This window comes from Podarcis tiliguerta (genome assembly GCF_965153285.1).
Source record: "Podarcis tiliguerta genome assembly, chromosome: 1".
Lineage (NCBI taxonomy): Eukaryota > Metazoa > Chordata > Lepidosauria > Squamata > Lacertidae > Podarcis > Podarcis tiliguerta.
This window is the reverse complement of record NC_139534.1, coordinates 102386354-102409211: the sequence shown is the minus strand read 5'-3', so window position 1 is coordinate 102409211 and position 22858 is coordinate 102386354. Positions and strand designations below refer to the sequence as shown.

The 22858-nt window shown below is 43.0% G+C and overlaps 1 long non-coding RNA gene across 2 annotated transcripts in view; it reads left to right on the top strand.

Moving 5' to 3' along the window:
- The window catches only part of LOC310683692, a 48944-nt gene extending 29763 nt beyond the window's left edge, over window positions 1-19181 (top strand). The window contains exons 2-3 of one of the 2 annotated variants that reach the window (XR_014514493.1): window positions 16732-16798; window positions 18601-19181. This is a non-coding gene — a long non-coding RNA (uncharacterized lncRNA). Of the gene's footprint in view, window positions 1-16731; window positions 16799-18547 lie in introns of both variants that reach the window. The other variant, XR_014514494.1, reaches the window with a different exon arrangement.
- The last annotated feature ends 3677 nt before the right edge of the window (window positions 19182-22858 follow it).

Here is a 22858-nt window from a genome sequence, read left to right as displayed (position 1 = left end):
AAATGTAATCTGATTTTAAAAAGCAACAACAACTGAAGAATCAGCGATAACTTCCCTGGTTCTTGAGAAGAGAGAAGGGATTGGAGAAATGCAGAAAGAAAAAAGACAGAATGTAAAGAAGGCAGAACTGAATTGTTTATAGACAGCCCATCACAAGAGCAGTGAACAATATATAACCAGGAATGGTGATACAATCAGGCATAGGCATACTGCGCCCTCCAGATGTTTTGGGACTACAACTCCCATCATCCCTAGCGAACAGGACCAGTGGTCAGGTATGATGGGAATTGTAGTCGCAAAACATCTGGAGGGCCGAGTTTGCCTGTGCCTGAACTATATAATACAATAAAAACAATGCAACACAACCAGAAAACATTACAACAATGCAACACAACCAGAGAACATTAAAGATAGTAAGGCTATTGTAGGACAAGCCTGACTTTAAATGCCCAGGCAGGCAGAAAAGTTTTGACTTGGTTCAAAGAGTATTGCAGTGAACATCCAGTAGGGTGTGTTATTTCTCCTGCAACTTCTGGATCTAGTCAGAAAAAGGCATACACTATATTGTTGTTTAGCAATTGGAACCTTTTCACTTATTACAGTTTCCCCCTCCATTAACTGATTCTCCATATCCATTTTTCTCAGGACTAGGCCAGAATATTATTTCTCTTTGGCAGGCAGCCCCCGCCCTTTCATTCAGTCCCTGAATTACAAATGCCAGGATCTCAAGAGATATGTGTGATTTCTAAAAGCATCAAACCAAGATAATGTGTCTGCTTCGCACGGGGTGAGGTTGTGACAAACAGAAGGGTGGGAAACCTTTTTCAGCCTCAGAGTCACATTCCCTAATGAGGAACTTGTCAGGGGTTACATTCCATAAGTGAGAAGAAAACAATGAACAGATCCATGGAAAATGACCTCAATCAGCTCATTGGGCAGGAAGAGCAGGGTGCAAATTTAATAAAGAATAAAAATAAATAATCTGACCTACATTCTGGCCACACAAAAGTCACCTGCACTCACCTCTCCACTCTGCATTTAGGCAAGCAAGAGGCATTATTGCCATTCAAGAGCCCTGCTGGATCAGACCAAAGGCACACCTAGTCCAAAATCTTGTTTTCACAGCTGTCATCCAGATGCACATGGAAGTCCCACCAGCAGAACTTCAGCGCAACAGTACTCTTCCTGCTTGCGATACCCAGTTACTGGTATTAAAGAGGAATACTGCCTCTGCCAGTGGAGCTAGTAAGTAGCAGTCATTGCTAATGGCCTTTCATAGTCTTATCCTCCATGACTTTGCCTAATCTTCTTTTAAACAGTTCCAAGCTGGTGACCAGTACTGCATCTTGCGGAAAGCAAATTCCACGGTTAAAATATGCACTGCATGAAGGAATACTTTCTAAAAACCTGTCCTGAATCTTCCAACATTCATCTTCATTGGATTTCCACAAGTTCTAGTGTTAGGAGAGAGCGAGGGAACGGCCCAAGGTGAGCTTCATGGCCAAGTGGGGATTCAAAGACACATACCAGCCAGACACAAGCAGTCCAAGAGGGTGCCAGGCATGACTGGCAAGGGTGTGGCCTTTGGAGAAGGGGTGTGGCCTGAGAAGAGTCCCGAGGGCCAGGCACAGAGGCTCGGGCAGCCACATTTGCCCTATGGGCTTGAGACTCCCATCCTTGGGCTAAAATAAAAAGGGTTAGTGGATTCTTTAATTATGAAAGACCATTTTCAGCAACTGCTTAGAACATTTTTGTTTAGGCAAGCCTAACCAAACTGGTATTTTTATTTTATTTATTTATTTATTTATTTATTTATTTTCCTCTCCCAAACTGTTGATGTGTTTTAATTCCTCTTCTTGTTAGTAATAATTATTTTAAAATGATTTACCTTGTTTATAACAGTTTTTATCGATCATTTAAATATTTCTTAAATATTTAAATATTTAAGAAATATCTTAAATATTTCTTGTAAACTTAGAAGCGTTAATGCAATCAAGCGGTATATACTGTATTTTTTCATCTATAAGACGTCCCTATGTATAAGACACCCCCTATTTTGAGGGACTCAGATTTAAGGAAATGGGTGAAGATGGCTCAGAGTATAAGACGCCCCCTAATTTTTGACATTATTTTTAAGGGGGAAAACCTAGTCTTGTACATGGAAAAAAATGGTAAATTTTGCTAAACAAACAAATAGTGGGTAGAATAAGATTCTTGGATAATCATTAAGTGGAGAACTATAAATCATAAAACACTTTGTACATGCACTGCTTCCTCTCAAATATCTTAGTGACGGCGGGTGCAATCATCTCAGAACTTCTGCCCTCTAGACTTTCCATTCGCTTTAATGGGGGTTGTGTAGGAGATGTTGCCAGTGGATTTTGCCTTGTGTTTTAGAAGTTTTACTATTAACTCTATATTTGATTTTATCTGATTATGACATAAATGCAGGCACATTAAGTGGGCTGATGTCAGCAATCAGGACTGCTTGTTACACAACATCAGTAACAGGGACTCAGGTGTGAAACAACTGTAATTATAGGTATTTAGCCCAAATGTACGTCAGTTGTAACTGATTAGCTGTGTGAGTCTTTATAGTTAATTGAAATACTTTATCAATGAATGTCTTGACTTAGCAGCAATACTAACAACATAAACATGAGATTCAGCTGACAGGAGAAAGAGTTCCCTCCATGTTAATGTGCTTATTCCTCTTGCCCATTTTCTTTCATTTTCACCATGTTGCTTCATCTGGGGCTGGGGCCAAGTCATGGCGCAGAGTGATGATGCCAGATGTGCCTGCTAAGGAAAACTGCACATCAAGTACAAAACTATGACATAGATGGAAAGGTGAGCCATTGTGGTGTAGCGGCACCTTTTCTCAACCTTGGGTCCCCAGATATTGTTGGACTACAACTCCCATCATTCCTAGCTACCGGGACCAGTGGTCAGGGATGATGGGAGTTGTAGTCCAACAACATCTGGGGACCAAAGGTTGAGAAAGGTTGGGTTGGCAGGGGTGGCCAACTCCCGAGAGACTGCAATCTACTCTCAGAATTAAAAACTGGCAGTGCTCTACCCCCTTTTGGGGGGGTTCAGGTCTAAGTTGTTGATCTTTTATTAGGGTGGAGGAAAGACCCGTTTTTAGGGGTGCAGGGCAAAGTTGTTAAGCTTTTATTAGGGAGGAGGAAAGACCTGATTTTTGAGAATTCAAGCCTAAGCTCAAAGTAGAAAGTGTTAGTTTCTGTTTCCTCACTGTGCAGCTGCTTGCAGTGACAGGACTCTGTTTACATTCCACAGAGTCCAGATACTGGAAGTGGAAGCCCCACTCAGCCATGAAACTCACTGGGTGATTTTGGGCCACTCATTCATTATCAGCCTAACCTACATTACAAGGTTGTTGTAAGAATAAAATGGGGGAGGGGGGAAGGAGAACAATGAGACTGGTGCTCCTTGGAGGACAGATGGGATTGACTGACTGACTGATTGATTGATTGATTAGCCAAAGGCCTGGGAGAAGAGGAAGGTGCCAGGTGAGCCTCCCTTGGGAGAGTATTCCACAAGCAGGGAGGCACCACAGAAAAGGCCCGTTCTTGTGTTGCGACCCTCCAGGCTTCTTGCAGAGCAGACACACAAGGAAGGACCTCAGATGATGAAATACTGGAGGGTGTGGAGTTATCTGACTCCCGAGTCGTCTGAAGGCAATCCTGTATAGGGAAGTTTTTTATTAAAAAAAATAATTGAATGATTTATTTATTATGTTTTTATGTAAGTTGGAAACTGCCCAGAGTGGCTGGGGCAACCCAGTAAGATGTGTGGGGTATAAATAGTGCACTTATCATTATGGAATGAGACATCCCTATTTTCATTGGAGAAATGTTGGAGGGTATGAGAATGTAGAATGAGAAAATGGTTTGAAGCTCAACATCAAAAAAATGAAGATCATGGCCACTGGTCCCATCACCTCCTGGCAAACAGAAGGGGAAGAAATGGAGGCAGTGAGAGATTTTACTTTCTTGGGCTTCATGATCACTGCAGATGGTGAGAGCAGCCACGAAATTAAAAGACGCCTGCTTTTTGGGAGAAAAGCAATGACAAACCATCTTAAAAAGCAGAGACATCACCTTGCCAACAAAGGTCCATATAGTTAAAGCTATGGTTTTCCCAGTAGTGATGAATGGAAGTGAGAGCTGGACCATAAAAAAGGCTGATCGCCGAAGAATTGATGCTTTTGAATGATGGTGCTGGAGGAGATTCTTGAGAGTCCCATGGACTGCAAGAAGATCAAACCTATCCATTCTTAAGGAAATCAGCCCTGAGTGCTGACTGGAAGGACAGATCCTGAAGCTGAGGCTCCAATACTTTGGCCACCTCATGAGAAGAGAAGACTCTCTGGAAAAGACCCTGATGTTGGGAAAGATAGAGGGCACAAGGAGAAGGGGATGACAGAGGACGAGATGGTTGGACAGTGTTCTCGAAGCTACCAGCATGAGTTTGACTAAACTGCAGGAGGCAGTGGAAGACAGAAATGCCTGGTGTGCTCTGGTCCATGGGGTCACAAAGAGTCGGACACAACTAAACAACAACAACAAATGAGAATGTAGATAGAGCTGGAAGTGAGCGTGAGCATCATCTAGTTCAACCCTCTGGAATGCAGGAATCCTGTCCACAGCTGTCCCTAGGTGGGCGTGAGATACACTGACCCATTATGTCACTGGAGCAGTAACACATTAAAAAGAGCCTGCTGGATCATTCCAGTGATGCTACTAGCCCAGTATCCTGTTCACACAGTGACCAAGCAGATGACTGTAGGGAACTCACAAACAGGACCTCAGCACGAGAGCATTCTGCTCTCCTGTAATTTCCAGCAACTGGTATTCAAAGGCATAATGCCTCTGATAGTAGAACACAGCCATTGCAGCTAATACACCTTGATAGCCTTACCCCCCATGAATGTGATGCAATCCTCTTTTAAAGCCATCCAAGTTGGTTGCCATCACTGCCTCCTGTGGCCACCAAGTTCCATAGTTGGAAGAGACCACAAGGGCCATAGAGTCCAACCCCCTGCCAAGCAGGAAACACCATCAGAGCACTCCTGACATATGGTTGTCAAGCCTCTGCTTAAAGACCTCCAAAGAAGGAGACTGCACCACACTCCTTGGCAGCAAATTCCACTGTCGAACAGCTCTTACTGTCAGGAAGTTCTTCCTAATGTTTAGGTGGAATCTTCTTTCTTGTAGTTTGGATCCATTGCTCCGTGTCCGCTTCTCTGGAGCAGCAGAAAACAACCTTTCTCCCTCCTCTATGTGACATCGTTTTATATATTTGAACATGGCTATCATATCACCCCTTAACCTCCTCTTCTCCAGGCTAAACATGCCCAGCTCCCTTAGCTGTTCCTCATAAGGCATCGTTTCCAGGCCTTTGACCATTTTGGTTGCCCTCCTCTGGACACATTCCAGTTTGTCAGTGTCCTTCTTGAACTGTGGTGCCCAGAACTGTATTCTGACCAGAGCAGAATACAGTGGCACTATTACTCCCTTGATCTAGATGCTATACTCCTATTGATGCAGCCCAGAATTGCATTGGCTTTTTTAGCTGCCACATCACACTGTTGGCTCATGTCAAGTTTGTGGTCAACCAAGACTCCTAGATCCTTTTCACATGTACTGCTCTCAAGCCAGGTGTCACCCATCTTGTATTTGTGCCTCTCATTTTTTTTTGCCCAAGTGCAATACTTTACATTTCTCCCTGTTAAAATTCATCTTGTTTGTTTTTGCCCAGTTCTCTAATCTGTCAAGGTCGTTTTGAAGTGTGATCCTGTCCTCTGGGGTGTTAGCCACCCCTCCCAGTTTGGTGTCATCTGCAAATTTGATCAGGATGCCCTTGAGTCCATCATCCAAGTCGTTGATAAAGATGTTGAATAAGACCGGGCCCAAGACAGAACCCTGTGGCACCCCACTAGTCACTCTTCTCCAGGATGAAGAGGAACCATTGATGAGCACCCTTTGGGTTCGGTCAGTCAGCCAGTTACAAATCCACTGAGTGGTAGCATAGTCAAGACCGCATTTTACCAGCTTCTTTACAAGAATATCATGGGGCACCTTGTCAAATGCCTTGCTGAAATCAAGGTAGGCTACATCCACTGTGTTCCCTTCATCTACCAGGCTTGTAATTCTGTCAAAAAGATCAGGTTAGTCTGACATGACTTATTTTTCAGAAATCCATGCTGACTATTGGTGATCACAGCATTCCTTTCTAGGTGCTCACAGACTTTTCGCTTAATGATCTGCTCCAGAATCTTCCCTGGTATTGATGTCAGACTGACTGGGCGGTAATCATTTGGGTCCTCTCTTTTCCCCTTTTTGAAAATAGGGACAACATTTGCCCTCCTCCAGTCTGCCGGGACTTCGCCTGTTCTCCAGGCATTCTCAAAGATGACTGCCAGTGGTTCTGAGATCACATCTGCCAGTTCTTTTAATACTCTTGGATGCAGTTCATCTGGCCCTGGAGACTTGAATACATCTAAACTAGCCAAGTATTCTTATACTATCTCCTTAGTTATTCTGGGCTGTGTTTCCTCTGCTGAATCATTTGCTCCAAATTCTTCAGGTCAGGCATTGTTTTCTTTATCGAAGAAGACTGAGGCAAAGAAGGCATTGAGGAGTTCAGCCCTTTCTGTGTCCCTTGTTTGCATTTCACCATCTTCTCCTCTGAGTGACCCCACTGTTTCTTTGTTCTTCCTTTTGCTACGAACATACCCATAAAAGCCTTTTTTGTTGCTTTTAACCTCTCTAGCAAGCCTGAGTTCATTCTGTGCTTTAGCTTTTCTGACATTGTGTCTACCCGTGCTGGCTATTTGTTTGAATTCCTCTTTGGTGGTTTCCCTCCTTTTCCATTTTTTGTACACATCCTTTTTAAATCTTAACTCAGTTAAAAGTTCTTTAGATAGCCACCCTGGCTTCTTTAGGCACCTTCCATGTTTCCGTCTCATTGGTATTGCCTGAAGTTGTGCTTTTACTATCTCCCTCTTAACAAACTCCCAGCCATCATGAACTCCCTTTCCTTTTAGTATGACTGTCCATGGGATCTCACCCAGCACTTCCCTAAGTTTTATGAAGTCGGCTTTCTTAAAGTCAAGAAATTGAGTCCTAGTATGCTTGGCTGCTCCTTTCCGCTATATAGTAAACTTCAGAAGAGCATGATCACTCGCGCCTAATGATCCTTCCACTCCTACCCCACTAACCAGGTCATCAACATTGGTTAGGACCAGATCTAAAATGGCTGTTCCTCTTGTTGCTTCTCCCACTTTCTGGACAATGAAGTTGTCTGCAAGGCCAGTGAGGAATCTGTTTGACCTTATGCTCTTGGCTGAGTTTGACATCCAACAAATATCCGGGTAATTGAAGTCCCCCATTACTACTATCTCCCTTCCTTTTGCATGCTTGGCCATCTGTTCCAGGAAGGCATCATCTATGTCCTCTGTTTGGCTTGGGGATCTATAGTAAACTCCCACAATGAGGTCACTGTTCTTCTTCTCTCCCTTAATTTTGCCCCAAATGCTCTCACTTTGGCTTTGAGGTTCTAAATCTTGGATCTCTTCACTGACATATAACGCCACTCCTCCTCCTTTCTTGTCTGGTCTGTTTCTCTGAAATAGATTGTATCCCTCCATTATTACATTTCAATCGTGGGACTTATCCCACCAGGTTTCAGTGATGCCTATTATGTCATATTTAGTTTGCTGTACCAAGAGCTCAAGCTCATCTTGTTTATTTCCCATGCTTTGCGCATTAGTGAATAGACATTGAAGTCCATTAATCATTCCCCCGTGTCTCTTATTTAAGGATTTGCTCCATTTGGTCTATGACATTTGGATGATCATCTTCATCAATTGATAGACTCCTACCTTCAGGAGCACTGTCTCCCTCCCCCACATTAGTCAGTTTAAAGCCCTCCTGATGAGGTTTCTGAGATTTTTGGCAAAAACATTCCTCCCAACCGTTGTGAGGTGCAGCCCATCGCTTGCCAGAAGTCCATCTTCAAGAAACTGCAGTCCGTGATCTAAGAATCCAAACCATTCCTGTTTACACCATTTGCGAAGCCAGCTGTTCACTTCCACTATTTTTCCCTCTCTCCCTGGGCCACTTCGTTCAACTGGGAGGACAGATGAGATGACAATTTGTGCATTTAATTGCTTCAATTTCCTGCCCAGAGCCTCGTAGTCTCTTTTGATCTTCTGGAGGCTATTGCTTGCAGTGTCATTGGTTCCCACATGAACCAAGAGGAAGGGTATTTGTCAGTGGGTTTTATGATTCCTTGCAGTCGTTCAGTTACATCTTGGATCTTAGCCCCGGGGAGACAGCACACTTCCCGAGACATCTTGTCAGGCCCACAGATTACTGCTTCTGTTCCCCTCAGTAGGGAATCCCCTATCACCACTACACACCTCCTCTTAGGTTTGGTCGGGGTTCTTCCGTGAGTTGTCCGTTCCAAGGTTGCCTGCACATTCCCTGAGGACTGACTTTGCTGCTCGTCTTCATATACCTGATCGACTGTAATGAGGGAGAGATCCTCAAATGGAGTCAGCTCTTCGTCTTCCATGCTAGGGGAGAGGACCTCAAAGCGATTGTGTATTTCTAAACAATCAGAGCGAACCCTGGGCCTCCTACTTCTTCGAGTCACGTTTCTCCATATATCTGGCTCCTGTGTTGGTGAACTAGCCTCCTTCTCAGGGGAATCCCCTGCTCCTCCTTGGTGGAGACGGTGTGCTCTGTTGCTTCCAAGAAGAGCTCCAGCTCTCTAATTCTTTGGAGCGTAGCTACACATAGGTTGTCGATCAGAAGGTTGGCGGTTCAAATCCCCATGATGGGGTGAGCTCCCGTTGCTCGGTCCCTGCTCCTGCCCACCTAGCAGTTCAAAATCATGTCAAAGTGCAAGTAGATAAATAGGTATCGCTCCGGCGGGAAGGTAAACGGCATTTCCGTGTGCTGCTCTGGTTCACCAGAAGCGGCTTAGTCATGCTGGCCACATGACCTGGAAGCTGTACACCGGCTCCCTCGGCCAATAAAGTGAGATGAGCGCCACAACCCCCACGCCACGACTGGACTTAATGGTCAGGGGTCCCTTTACCTTTACCTATTCTGCCTTAGTCAGACCACACTTGGAATACTGTGTCCAATTCAGGGCACCAAAATTTAAGGAGGATGTTGACAAGCTGGAACGTGTACAGAGCATAGCTTTTCTTGCGAGGAATCCTATTCGGAATAAGGGAATTTCCCTTAAAAAAAGGGAAACGTTGACAGCTATGGTACAGAGGAGGGCAACCAAGATGATTAAGGGTCTGGAAACCAAGCCTTATGAGGAACGGTTGAGGGAGCTGGGTATGTTTAGCCTGGAAAAGAGGAGACAGAGTAGATATGATAGCTATCTTCAAATATCTTAAGGGCTGTCATATGGAGGAGGGCACAAGCCTAGAATCATAGAATCATATAATCATAGAATCATAGAGTTGGAAGAGACCACAAGGGTCATCGAGTCCAACCCCCTGCCAAGCAGGAAACACCATCAGAGCACTCCTGACATATGGTTGTCAAGCCTCTGCTTAAAGACCTCCAAAGAAGGAGACTCCACCACACTCCTTGGCAGCAAATTCCACTGTCGAACAGCTCTTACTGTCAGGAAGTTCTTCCTAATGTTTAGGTGGAATCTTCTTTCTTGTAGTTTGTATCCATTGCTCCGTGTCCGCTTCTCTGGAGCAGCAGAAAACAACCTTTCTCCCTCCTCTATGTGACATCCTTTTATATATTTGAACATTGCTACCATATCAACCCTTAACCTCCTCTTCTCCAGGCTAAACATGCCCAGCTCCCTTAGCCGATCCTCATAAGGCATTGTTTCCAGGCCTTTGACCATTTTGGTTGCCCTCCTCTGTACACGTTCTAGTTTGTCAGTGTCCTTCTTGAACTGTGGCGCCCAGAACTGGACACAGTACTCCAGGTGAGGTCTGACCAGAGCAGAATACAGTGGCACTATAACTTCCCTTGATCTAGATGCTATACTCCTATTGATGCAGCCCAGAATTGCATTGGCTTTTTTAGCTGCCGCGTCACACTGTTGGCTCATGTTAAGTTTGTGGTCAACCAAGACTCCTAGATCCTTCTCACATGTACTGCTCTCAAGCCAGGTGTCACCCATCTTGTATTTGTGCCTCTCATTTTTTTTGCCCAAGTGCAATACTTTACATTTCTCCCTGTTAAAATTCATCTTGTTTGTTTTGGCCCAGTTCTCTAATCTGTCAAGGTCGTTTTGAAGTGTGATCCTGTCTTCTGGGGTGTTAGCCACCCCTCCCAGTTTGGTGTCATCTGCAAATTTGTTTTCTCTTGCTCTGGAGGACTCAAACCAATGGCTTCAAGTTACAAGAAAGGAGATTCCAACTAAACATCAGGAAGAACTTTCAGATATTATGTGAGGTATTTTTTAATTTAATTTTATATTCTTTATTGAAAAATAAAAAGTACAAAAGTACGAGTGGGCAGAAACAAGTGCACAGACACAAAAAACTGAAGAAACAAGAAATAGTATGCTTTTAAAAAACAGAACAGAACAATATATATATATATATATATATATTTATTGTGTACATTACAAAAAGGGGGCGGGCTTGTTATTATAGTTAACCAGACCTTAATCTAATTTGGCATTTACAAAAATGAATTCCAAATGAATTCCAAATATCGTTAAACTTGTCCATGGCGAGTCTACATTTGTAAGGTATGTCAAGGAGAGAGATAATGACTGGCTCAACATTATACAGCTCGCTTCACGGCTGAGAGGGAACTTGCATCCCATCGATCCAAGTCAAGCCACAGCACCACAGTGGGCCCGCAGCTGAGAATTATTAGAAGCTATTTGAAGCGATAATGAAACAGCAGAAGCAGCATTGTTAAGGACGATATAATGAATTAATCCCATGAAAGCCTTTAACGTTCCCAAACAGAGGCAGTCATGGGAAGAGCTTCATCTGTTGAATTTCCGCCAGCAACACAGCTGTAAAATTCACAAAAATCCACCCAGGAGAGAGAGGGGAGGAAGGAGGGAGGGAGGTAATAATCCCAATGAGCTTCCAAATAAATGAACACATAGCCTGGAGATGCGTCAGTGGAAGAAGATGCTTCATAAGAAATGCAGCTTGCTTATTTAAAGGTACTTTTTCAGGCTCCTTGCCAAGATTTTTCTAAGAGCTGCTCCTTGAAGTAGCAGCCTGGAAGTGAAATATCAACTAGGCAGGGCCCTCATATGGCTGTGTATGCACGCTTTGTAATAACTGCTGTTACCCTGATTTTTTTCCAAGAAATGTCTCCAATGAAAGCTCAATTTTTAATAGCAATGCAAGCTTGTTTGTTTCCATGATTGCAGCTGTAAATAAGAAAACAACATTGCCCCGGGGGCACTGATGGAAGGGGGGAGGGGAAGCATTGTTTAATGTGGGTTTTCTTTGGAAACCCCTCCTCGCCCCCCCCCCCTTGAGGGCAATGTGTAGACAGGCTATGCAAATTACAGCTCCCCCAGCACAGTGAGAAAGGGGCCTCTCTCCATCCAGCTCATATTAAGGCAGCCTGAAATGGAGATTAACAAGCTTGGTAATTAGGCAAGCTGAAAGCCTTCCTAACACATTGCACCTTTCCAAGGCTGTGTGTTGATTATTATTACCTCAACACAATGGCCTCCAAGTACAGTTCAATGATTTAAATATAAAGCACAAACTAGGTACCCACCTTTGCACAGGTTTGGTAGAGGTATGTGGCTGAAAGAGCAGGCTGGGCTACCCCCGTTTTTTTTGCAAAAACAAAATCAGTGAAAAGAAGCATTCCATTTGAATAAGGTATTAGTGGAGCTGGACAGCAACTATCTCAGCAATATTCCTTAGTATAGGGGCTGCTACATTTTTTTCTCCGAACCTGGAAGACCTATTTTCACAGCTGTGTGATGGGCAAAAATTAAACCTCTTTCTTCACCAGTCCATCTCTCTCTCTCTCTCTCTCTCCCCCCCCCCCCGAAACTCACCTGGTGAATTTTCACTTGATGCAATTAAAAGCAGCACTCTATTGCTGGCATAGAGTGGCAACTCTATTTTTTAGATTGGGCAAAGGTGTAGCAAAGGAATGTTTCCATGGAGCTCTTGAACCCATTGATTGGTCTTCAGATGCCCTTCAAATGGCCTTTTGGAAGACTCAGAGTTTTGTTGGTGCTATCCTGGATCTGTCAGCTGTATAAGAGACAGTGAAAAATGTTCCACACAGGCAGAGTGCTCAATAACAGTTCCTCACCATCCTGGAAAAAAGTGACAAGTGGAGTGCCTAAGGGTTCTGTCCTGGGCCCATTGTTGTTCAACATATTTATAAATGCTTTGGATGAAGGTATTGCAGGGATGCTCATCAAATTTGCGGAGGACACCAAACTGGGAAGGGTAGCCAATGCTGCTGAAGACAGCATCAGGATTCAAGTTGACTTGAATAGATTAGAGAAGTGGGCCAAAACTAACAAGATGAATTTCATTATGGACAAATGTAAGGTTCTACACTGAGGCTGCACAAATATAAGATTACAGACATCTGGGCTGCCAGTAGTACATGTGAAAAGGATCTTGGGGTCTTAGTAGACCAAAAGATTAACATGAGTCAACAGTGTGATGCAATAGCAAAAGAAAGAGCTAATTCTATTCTAGGTAGCATCAACAAAGGTATACAATCCTGATCAAGGGAAGTAATAGTGTTGCTCTGTTCTGGATTGGTCAGGCGACACCTGGAATACTGTGTCCAATTCAGGGCACCATAATTTAAGAAGGATATTGACAAGCTGGAAAGTGTACAGAGAAGGGCACAAAATGATCAAGGGTCTGGAAACTAAGCCTTATGATGAACAGTTGAAGGAGCCTGGTATGTTTAGCCTGGAAAAGAGCAGACTGAAAGGAGATATCTTAACCATCTTCAAATATCTCAAGGGCTGTCACATGGAAGAGGGAACAAGCTTGTTTTCTTCTGTTCTGGAGACTAGGACCTGAACCAGTGGATTCAAGTTACAAGAAAGAATATTCTGACTAAACATCAGGAAGAACTTTCTGACAAGAGCTGCTTGACAGTGGAATGGACTCCACCAGGAAGCTGTGGACTCTCCTTCCTTGCAGGTTTTAAAGCAGAGGTTGGATGGCCATCTGTCATGGATGCTTCAGTTGAGATTCCTGCATTGGAATGACCTCGGGGTCCCTTCCAACTCTACAATTCTATGATTCTATAATTCCCTGCATTATTTGGCTTGGCTGGTTTGTTCCAGTCATTTGGAACTCTGTGCTTCTAGAAGCATTTTATTTTGCTGCAGCAGATCTGATTGCTTGTTGGCGCATTCTATTTTAGGCTCTGTAGGCTGACATAGTGGACAGCTGATGGGTGCATTTGTTTATTTCCAGCCTTAAAAAAACACCAACCCACATGATTTCCCTGCATGGTTACTCAAAGCAAGAAATAAAAATGCACAAAACTACAGTAACTAACAATGGAAATCCTGCAATCAAAGAGAGTAAACAACCAGCAAGAGTAATAAAACAAGTCATGCCTAAAAACCACCTCTACTGAACCAAAAGCCTTATTTTATGAGGTTTGCTAGAGCTCTGAAGGTCAAAATGGAGCTGGCCAGATGGGTTAGATAGTTCCAGATCTGTCATCAAGTTCCAGATCTGCCAGATAGTTTATTTAAATGTGACATCCTCTGCTAAAAGGTGATGCAAGAGGTTATGGAAAGGGCCCGGCATTTTTCTTATTAAGAGATGAATACTGGGGGGAAACAAGAAAGGGGAACTGTGTGTGTGTCCAAATGGTGTCTGAGAGTGGCTAGAGAAAAGTTCTTCTCCCTCTGTTATAACACTGAACCGTGTCAACCTCCAATGGAGCTGAATGTTGGAAGATTCGGGACGGATAAACAAAAGTACTTTTTTCAAGCAGTGCAAAATGTAACTTCCTCCCACTAGAGAGGAACTTAAATGTCTTTAAAAGGAGATTGGACAAATTCATGGAGGAGAGGGCTATTGATGACTGGAAACCACAGAAGGGGAGGGTGCTCTTGGGCTCAAATTCTGCTTGCTGGCTTCCCAAAGGCATCTGGTTAGACTAGATGGGCCATTGGTCTTATCTAGCAGGCTGTCCTTATTCAGGCAGCCAACCACTGAGACCCTGTAGTTGCCTCAAGCTGCTGTGGCCTGTCTTCCTCTTGAGGTGGGTTGCCTGCCCAGGTCATGTGCTCCTAATCAAGCTATTCTCCCCTCGCCCTCCCCTCCCTGAACTTCTAATTAAATGTAGCAGTCTTGAGAGATCAAGCCATACATCCCCCTTTTAAAATCACACCCTGGTTTGTATTGGCTGCTGCGCAAGGCTGAGAATGGATATTACAGCTTTTTATGATATAATATCCCCTTAATTGGTGCTTCATAGGGCTGCGCCTGAAATTCTTGTCCATTTCATCCTAAAACTCCAGCCTGCGATTTTCTCCCTGGCCTCAGCGTGCTGGAAAAAGCCATTCAGAGGCAACAAGGCGACTGGTATTGCACAATTCCAAAGTACCTTAATGTGTCAAAAATGTTTGGGGGAAGAAAGCGCCACTGTAAATGCAATCACCTACATTGGTGTCCCCTTTGTCAAGCGAGAGGCAAAGTATTGCTAATTGTCCTGCGTTTTAGCAGGGTTTTTAAAGCATTATGTAGTAAGTACACCGAAGGGTCAATTTGTGAAGTGAAATACTTAGCATGCAAAGCGTCATACAAGATGCTGTGTAATACTTGACCTCTCAGCATAATAAATGTAGCAGTGAAACGCTGTGCATTCAGCCGGGCCTGAATAGAGCCTCCGCAGAGGAACAAAACCAGAAAATGTTCTCTTCATTCCCTTCCCTTTTTTTCCACTAAGCGAAAATTATTCTTTATAATGGCCATTGCAGCAATTAGCCAGCATTTCGGAAGGTGGGGGGGGGGGGGGGAGAGAGAGAAAGGGAGAGAGAGAGAGAGAGAAGGAGGGAGAGAGGGAGGGAGATGGCGAATAAATGTGCAGAAATAGCAAATTTCTTAGTGGAAACGGGAGTTTGTATGGAGGGCTGCAAATTACTTGGAGGTATGTGAATAATGGTGGCCCGAGTTCTCCCTGCTGCAGAATACGGTGTGGGTGGGTCTACAGATTTCCTCTTTGCAGCAAAATGTTTAGACATTTGACTATTTTAATTTTACTCACAGTCTGGCTCAATTGACCTTGTTTCCCCCCATTGATCATTTCTTGTATGCCTTGGAAGCAAGCGTGCACATGACCGGGGGGGGGGGGGCTTCCAATTAGAGCCGTGTGTGACATGCAAGTACAATCAAGGGCTGTCCACTGAAACTGCTCCAGGATTTTAAATCTGGCTTCCCAGATCAATACATTTTAATAATTCAGCATGCTTAGCGAGCAATTGCCGGTCTTTGCAACGGACTGCCTAATTGTTTGATTTTTTTATTTTTTTAAAAGTTTAACTTTCCGAAAGTTTACCTTTTCAACAACAACAACGTAAAGCCCAGCTTCTTTATCAAAAGCGTGGGAAGAGGCACTACCACCTCTCGTTAACTGTATCATCCAGACAGTGAGCAAAATTTTGGGAAGTTGCATTAAAAAATGTTGTGCATGCACACACACACACACAAAAGTTTGGCAAGTCCCTGGTGGTTTGGTGCAGTTTCTTTTGTCTCTGCGAAAATAAAGGAGTTTCGTGCACAGCAGCCGGAGCAAAGCATTATTGCTTCTGAACGAGGACAGATATCAAGCGTTTTCTTTAAAACTACTGTATCATTTATGTGTAAGGCATAACTTCGTTTAAAAACAGCTAGTTCTCTACTTTAATCTCTCCCTCCCCCTTCCCTAATTGCCTCTGCTAATGAGTTTCAGCAGTTGCCTCTAACAGTAGTCATGTGGGGTGATTGGTGTTCTTCCTTACAAGTAGTTATTTCACCTAATGCAGATGTGAATATCTGCTTTTTCAATAATATTGAAGTCCTTATCATCTAGAGTTCAAGGATTGCATAAGATTTAATGGACAATTCATTTAGTGTTTTCCACATGGCTATTTACAGATATGCTAGGGGTTTTTTTGGTTGGTTTGTTTTTTAACAGAAGGTGGGTTTGGAATAAAGCATCTCAGTGTTATTTTTTATAATTTAAATTTTAAAAGATTCTGAACTCTTCAAAAAGACAAAGCACAAAGAAAGTTCCCACGCCTGCAAAACCACAAAATGGTTGGAAATAGTTGAAAGCAAAAATGGTTGAAAGCAATAGAGAGGTTTGATTAGGATCCTCTGCTAATATGGATTTCTGTGCATTGCATATTTTAATTGCAGCTGTCTCCGGTGAAAAGGGTTCTACTGATAAACTTGTTGTCAATTATTTGTGTTTCATTTGATTCATCATGTGTTTAAGGGTGATTTTATAAAGGATAAATGAATGGTCTGTATTACTTGGTGAAGAGAAGGTTCCCTTCATTATCAAATAATGTGAACTGTATTCAAATGCTTTAATATTTTAATTAATCAATTCCTTTCATGGCAGCAAATGCAATTAGCCAAAATATTCTATGCACTAGACAATTCTACAAAAGACCGGAGAACCTTACAATCAAAATGCTTTTTCAGCTGCCTAAGGATAATCATCTTTTCTCCCTATCTAGTGTAAGTTTATTTCCAGAAGATAAAACAAGCATTGGCTATGAATGGAAGAGAATTTGGCACCGGATAGTAAGTATAAAAAAGTATGACCTAACATTTGACTTAAAGTGCCCATAAAACATGAATATCCAGTGAATTATGAAACTTCCATAAGGTAAACATGGAACTATCTTTGCCTGAAGAGCTACAAAAGCCTAGATCTTAACATCTTCTGAAAGAAGTGTGTAAAGGTACTGCTCTAAGTGCATTCACTTGTAAGTAAGTCTACCTATATTTCCATATAAGAGAATAGTCAAGGTGCCATGCCATGGTAAGAATATACAACTAGGGAGGCCTGGTGCAAAAGAGAACAGGGGTCTTGCATTTCTCACAGTTGTGCAGAGGAGGGGATTTTAGCAAGCTGGAACCTGCTGAAATTCCTTCCTCTGTATTAAGGATGCAGGTGGAGTCCCATCCTCTTTTTATATTTTTGCATCTGGCTATCCCAGATGCAGCAACAGCAACAGCAACAGCAAAGTAGCTAAAGTAGAATCTTAAAATAACTGTGAAAACAAGCAACACCAGTAAGACGGCAACCATGAAAAAGCACCAGCAGACAGCAGCAATAAAATACATCATATGGAGCCCACAAATAGAATCTGTTTTAGTGGGAAAGGAAAGGAAAGGAAAGAGGGAAGCTTTGGAGGCTATTCCCTAAATTGGGTGCCACCACCAATAACCACATGTCTCTCATTTCCACAACAGCCACAACAAGGGGGTTTGTTTACACATCACAAAAAAAGGTTTCCACAAAATTTGCAAATGCTAATTTATATTTAAGATGGACATTTTACAACAACAACAATTTATTATTTATACCCTGCCCATCTGTCTGGACCCCCCCCCCAACCGGGTGGCTTCCAACAGAAAACTAAAAACACAATAAAAGACCAAACATTAAAAACTTCCTTAAACGGGGCTGCTTTCAGATGTTTTCTAGAAGTCAGATCATTGTTTATTTCCTTGACATCTGATGGGAAGGCGTTCCACAGGGCAGGCACCACTACCAAGAAGTCCCACTGCCTGGTTCCCTGTAACTTCGCTTCTCGCAGTGAGGGAACCACCAGAAGGCCCTCGGACCTGGACCTCTGTTTCTGGGCTGAACAATGGGGGTGAAGACGCTTCTTCAGGCATACTGGGTCGATGCCATTTAGGGCTTTAAAGGTCAGCAGCAACAATTTGAATTGTGCTCGGAAACATACTGGGAGCCAATGTAGGTCTATCAGGACTAGAAATAGAATACAACTCATCAAAGTGAGGAAGACAGGGACCAGGAAACCCAATGGTCTGGTGTCAAGGTGCTAATGGTTGATAGGCAAGTTGACACCTTCTTTAAACTTGATAGCTCTCTAATCCTTTAAACAGAGGACTGTCCACTGTAAGGTAGGTCACTCGACTTCCTCAGCCATGCCTAAGTTGGTGGAGAGACAAGAAGTCTCAAAAATTATTTTCACTGATTTTAATATATTATTATATTGTAATCTGCCCTGGGATCTTATGGTGAAGGGTGGTTAAGAAATTCTATGAACCAGCCAACCAAAGACCTGGGAAGAGGTGATTCCTGAGTTTGAAATGAATCAGCAAGATTCAGCCGCTCCCTTTCCATGCATGAGAGGGAAATATTTTGCTTCTGTATTGTGGCTGGGAGGGAAAGCATTCCATGCCTTCCATGGGCAGTGGCCTGGATGCTGAGACCAAAGCACAGCTCCAAGTCACTGGCTGCGAGCTCATCCAGGCCACCAGGATCCTGCTGAGGCTCCCTCTGTGTTTTTATTGCAGCTTCTCCCTCCTGCCTGGTGGACTCGACTAGCTCCTCTGCTTGCTCCCCTCAGAAGCTGACTCCTGCTCTGCCGCCATGTCAGTCAAGGTGTGGCTGAAGAAGATGGAGCAGCTGTTGGTGGATGGCCTGCAGCACAGCAAGAGCATCCTGAGCCTGGAGTGGCTGCTGGACCTCCTGGTCAGCCTCTGCAAAGAGTGCAGTTGCAACTCATTGCTGAAGAGGGAAGACTCGTCTCTCCTTCATCCAGTGGGAACGGACCTATTGATTATTGACAGCAATGTGGGTGAGTTCCTCAGCAACTGTGCCTGAGCAGGCTACCTGGAGTTAACCTTCACCTTCCCACTGGTATGAGAGCCCCACTATCTCCATCATGGCCCACGACCTGAGGACCCCAGCTGGTGCAGCTGGGTTGACAACAGGCATTATGTGTGTTTTATGAATATTTTAATGAACTGAATAAAGTTCAGTTCAGATCATGGGGGCATGGAAAGTGAACTTAACAGTTAATATAAACTTAAAAGCTTCATTTTTTTAGTTGCTATTTTGTTAATGTTGCTAATATTGTTTTATGGATTATAAATGCCCTACTGATTTGTTAATGATATAATATGACTTTGCTGTAATTGTGGTGTATTTTTTGTTGCTACTGTTAATAGTGTTTTATAGATTGTAATTGTTTTATTGATGATTTGTTAATTATTTTATATGATTTATGCTGTATCACAATGTTCTATTATGTTATTTTTATTTATTGTTTCTATTTATTTATTGCTATTGTTATTTTATTTATTGTTTCTAAGTCACTTTGAGATTCCTTTGAATGAAAAGCAGCATAGAAATACAATAAATCAAATAAAATATTTTTTCCCAATGAAGTTGTTGAATAATTTCTGAATAATATGATAGAAATGCTGTTTTAAGATCTGAAGGGCTATCACGTTTTGTGATAAGGCCTACTTAATGAAATACTTCTTTCCAAAAGAGAAAGATTTTGGGCCACTGCCACCACATGTGGATAAATGAGTATTTATTGTTGAAAGTTTTTATGCCACTCTGTATATTTTCTGTCATGCTAAAGCTTAACAGTCTAAAATAAGTGAAATGATCTGTATCTGCTTTCTAAAATTAGTAAACATTTCCCTCCACACTTACTTGTGGTTTTTAAAACTCAATTATTGTATGTTGGTTTTTAAAAGTTATATGCTCATAGCATATGAAAAATACCAAGACTTAAGAATATATTTACTTTACCACCAGTTGCTTATTAACCTAGTCCTCTGGGCAATGTGCAACAATGCTACAAATTTAAAACACAGATCTGATAAATAAAATAAAATAAAATGGAAATCGGGTAAAATATATCAGAAACAAAATCCCCCTATACGTCATTGTGAAATTCCAGCCTGATAATGTAAATGTATTTGGTTTGAAAAATGCCATTTCCTCATATAACTCACCTTTTTTATTTTAGCTGATACTTAGCGAGTCCCCCAGAAGGAGCAGATGGCATGACAGGGTGGTTTTGCTCACCTGACGTCTGACTGGTGACATCAGTGCTGCACACTGGGAGGTAGAGGTGGAGGGGTGAGGTGGTAGCAAGGTCAGTGCAGTGCAAATGCAATGGCTGAGTCAATCCAGTACACCTGGTGGGGCATTTGTACTATGCTGACCTCCTCATCACTTTGTCTCTGCTCCTCTACCTCTGGGGAGCAGTGGCAACACAGGTGAGTGTGTCGTCACTTCTTGGCACCTGCAGCTGGCTCCCGAGTAGGGGCAGCTGGATCGTGTGCACCTCCCTCTCCACGCATAGAGAAAAAGAAGAAGAAGAAGAAGAGTTTGGATTTGATATCCCGCCTTTCACTCCCTTTAAGGAGTCTCAAAGCGGCTAACATTCTCCTTTCCCTTCCTCCCCCACAACAAACACTCTGTGAGGTGAGTGGGGCTGAGAGACTTCAAAGAAGTGTGACTATCCCAAGGTCACCCAGCAGCTGCATGTGGAGGAGCGGAGATGCGAAGCCAGTTCCCCAGATTACAAGACTACCGCTCTTAACCACTACACCACACTGGCTCTCAAAAAGACCTGCACCCACAAGGCCTCCTTGCTGATGTGGTGAAAATCTCAGCTGCCACCACTCCTCTGTCAGAGGATGGTGCTCCAGAGATGAAAGGGTCTGAAAAGGAGCATGTTGTTGGCAAATTGGACCCCACAGATCCAAGGCCTCCCCCAAAGATCTCCTATTCCCCTGGCATGCCCTGGCAGGGATATAAACTATCCCGGCCCTGGAGCTGACAGTTATTTTCCATTCCACTGAAACCAATGGGATGGATTTTTTTTTTTTAAAAAAAAAAGGTTCAATAGAGAAAGAAAAGAAACAAAAAGGTAAAAAGCCACATTTGTACCTGGGTCAGGCTAAGCCCAAGAGGGCTTAGGAAATGACAGTTCCTCTGTCATGGAGTCTTCACACTAACATCTCAGTCGGGTTGGCCTGTCAGTGTAAAACTCTATGATCCTATGGATTCTAGGGAGTAAACCTGCCTGGATTCAGTGGTGCTTACTTCTAAGTAAACACGCTGAGGACTGCATGCAAAATAACCAGATCTTTCTAAATGACAGAGATAGCATTTAGGGTAGCGCATAATGATGCTCATTGCAGTTGTTGGTGTATTCCTGGAACACCAGAATATTTTGTATTAATTTTAAAATTCATCAAAAGTCCTCTCCATGTCAAGGTGATGCAGCAACCACCGACGAAAGAAGAAGGCCACATTTCTGCCTTTTTTGCCAATTATTGCTTGTTGTCATTGGGAAATGTTACAGTAAGGCTGCAAGTCTTTTCCTGTTCAATGAGTTGGAATTAAACATACTAATTTAAGGTCTCTTTCAAGTATTTTATTTAACTACTTTGGCCTTTAATTCTTTTATGCGGCATCATTTAATGTAATGTTATTTATATATATGAAGCACGTTATACTTATTAACCAATGTGCAAAAATCTAAAGTACAGATTTTATGTAATGGGCTAATTACAGGACTTTAAAGCCACCTACTGAGTTTTGCTAAGCATAACAACAGGTTCACTGAACTGGATAAATTTATTCAAACTTGTGGAAATGAGCCCCATTCTGCATGCAGCCATACTGGGAAAACACACAAATTATTCCTCAATACTAGTTTAATGGGTCAAACAGTGAACCTGAATACTGAACATATATCTGCATCTTGAAACAGTGGAGAAGCTATAGGCCCTTGAAGAGAAAAGAAAGTGCCTATTCATGGGTTCTTCCTAATGTTTGTAAATAATTTTCTCCCGAAACAAAAATAGTTGGAACAAGGACAGCACTGTTCAATGGGGTGGGTCCAAAGAACCAGGAAGTGCTGCTTTTCTGCAAGCCCTTGAGCATGAGTTTGTGGAAAGGTTCGCCAAGCACCACACCCACTTTGGAAGCTTCTGCAAGAGGTTGCGCACGCTCTTGGCACAAGGAGACACTGTCCACAAGCGGAAGGGCACTTTTAGAGCCAACCCAATGCTTCCAGCACTGGAAGAACCATTTGATGGGATAAATAGTTTATTATGCCTTGTCATAACTATAAGAACATAGGAAAAGCCTGCTGAATCAGGCCATGGAGCCAGAGCATAGCCAGCATGGCTAGTAGCCATTGATACAGCAGCATAGCTAGCCACTTGGGCGCCCGGGCCCCATGTTAGGATTTTTTATCTATCCGAGCTGCTCCAGCGAGTGGTACTGTTGTACAGTGGTACCTCAGGTTACATATGCTTCAGGTTACATACGCTTCAGGTTACAGACTCCGCTAACCCAGAAATAGTACCTCGGGTTAAGAACTCTGCTTCAGGATGAGAACAGAAATTGTGCTCTGGGGACATGGCGGCAGCAGGAAGCCCCATTAGCTAAAGTGGTGCTTCAGGTTAAGAACAGTTTCAGGTTAAGAACAGACCTCCGGAATGAATTAAGTACTTAACCCGAGGTACCACTGTGTTTTGTGTACATCATGTGAGTGTCTGAGCGAGCGTGAGAAGGAAGTCTGAGTACTGCTGGAAGTTAGTTTCACTTCTGAAAGTGTCGCAGTTTCTGTACTGGTGTTGAAAGAGCACAGACATGCTGGTGGAGTCTTTGTATTATAGACTGTAAATAAAGTAGTTTTAGAGCTACAGACTGAGTCTTTCTTCTGAAATGATATGCCAGAAGACGAGTGTGCTCCTCTCAGGAGAGAGGGGTCGCTTATCACCGGTCTCTCTGGACTGAGGGAGATTTACAGCCAGGGAGGACCATCAGAGAGACACTCCAAAGAC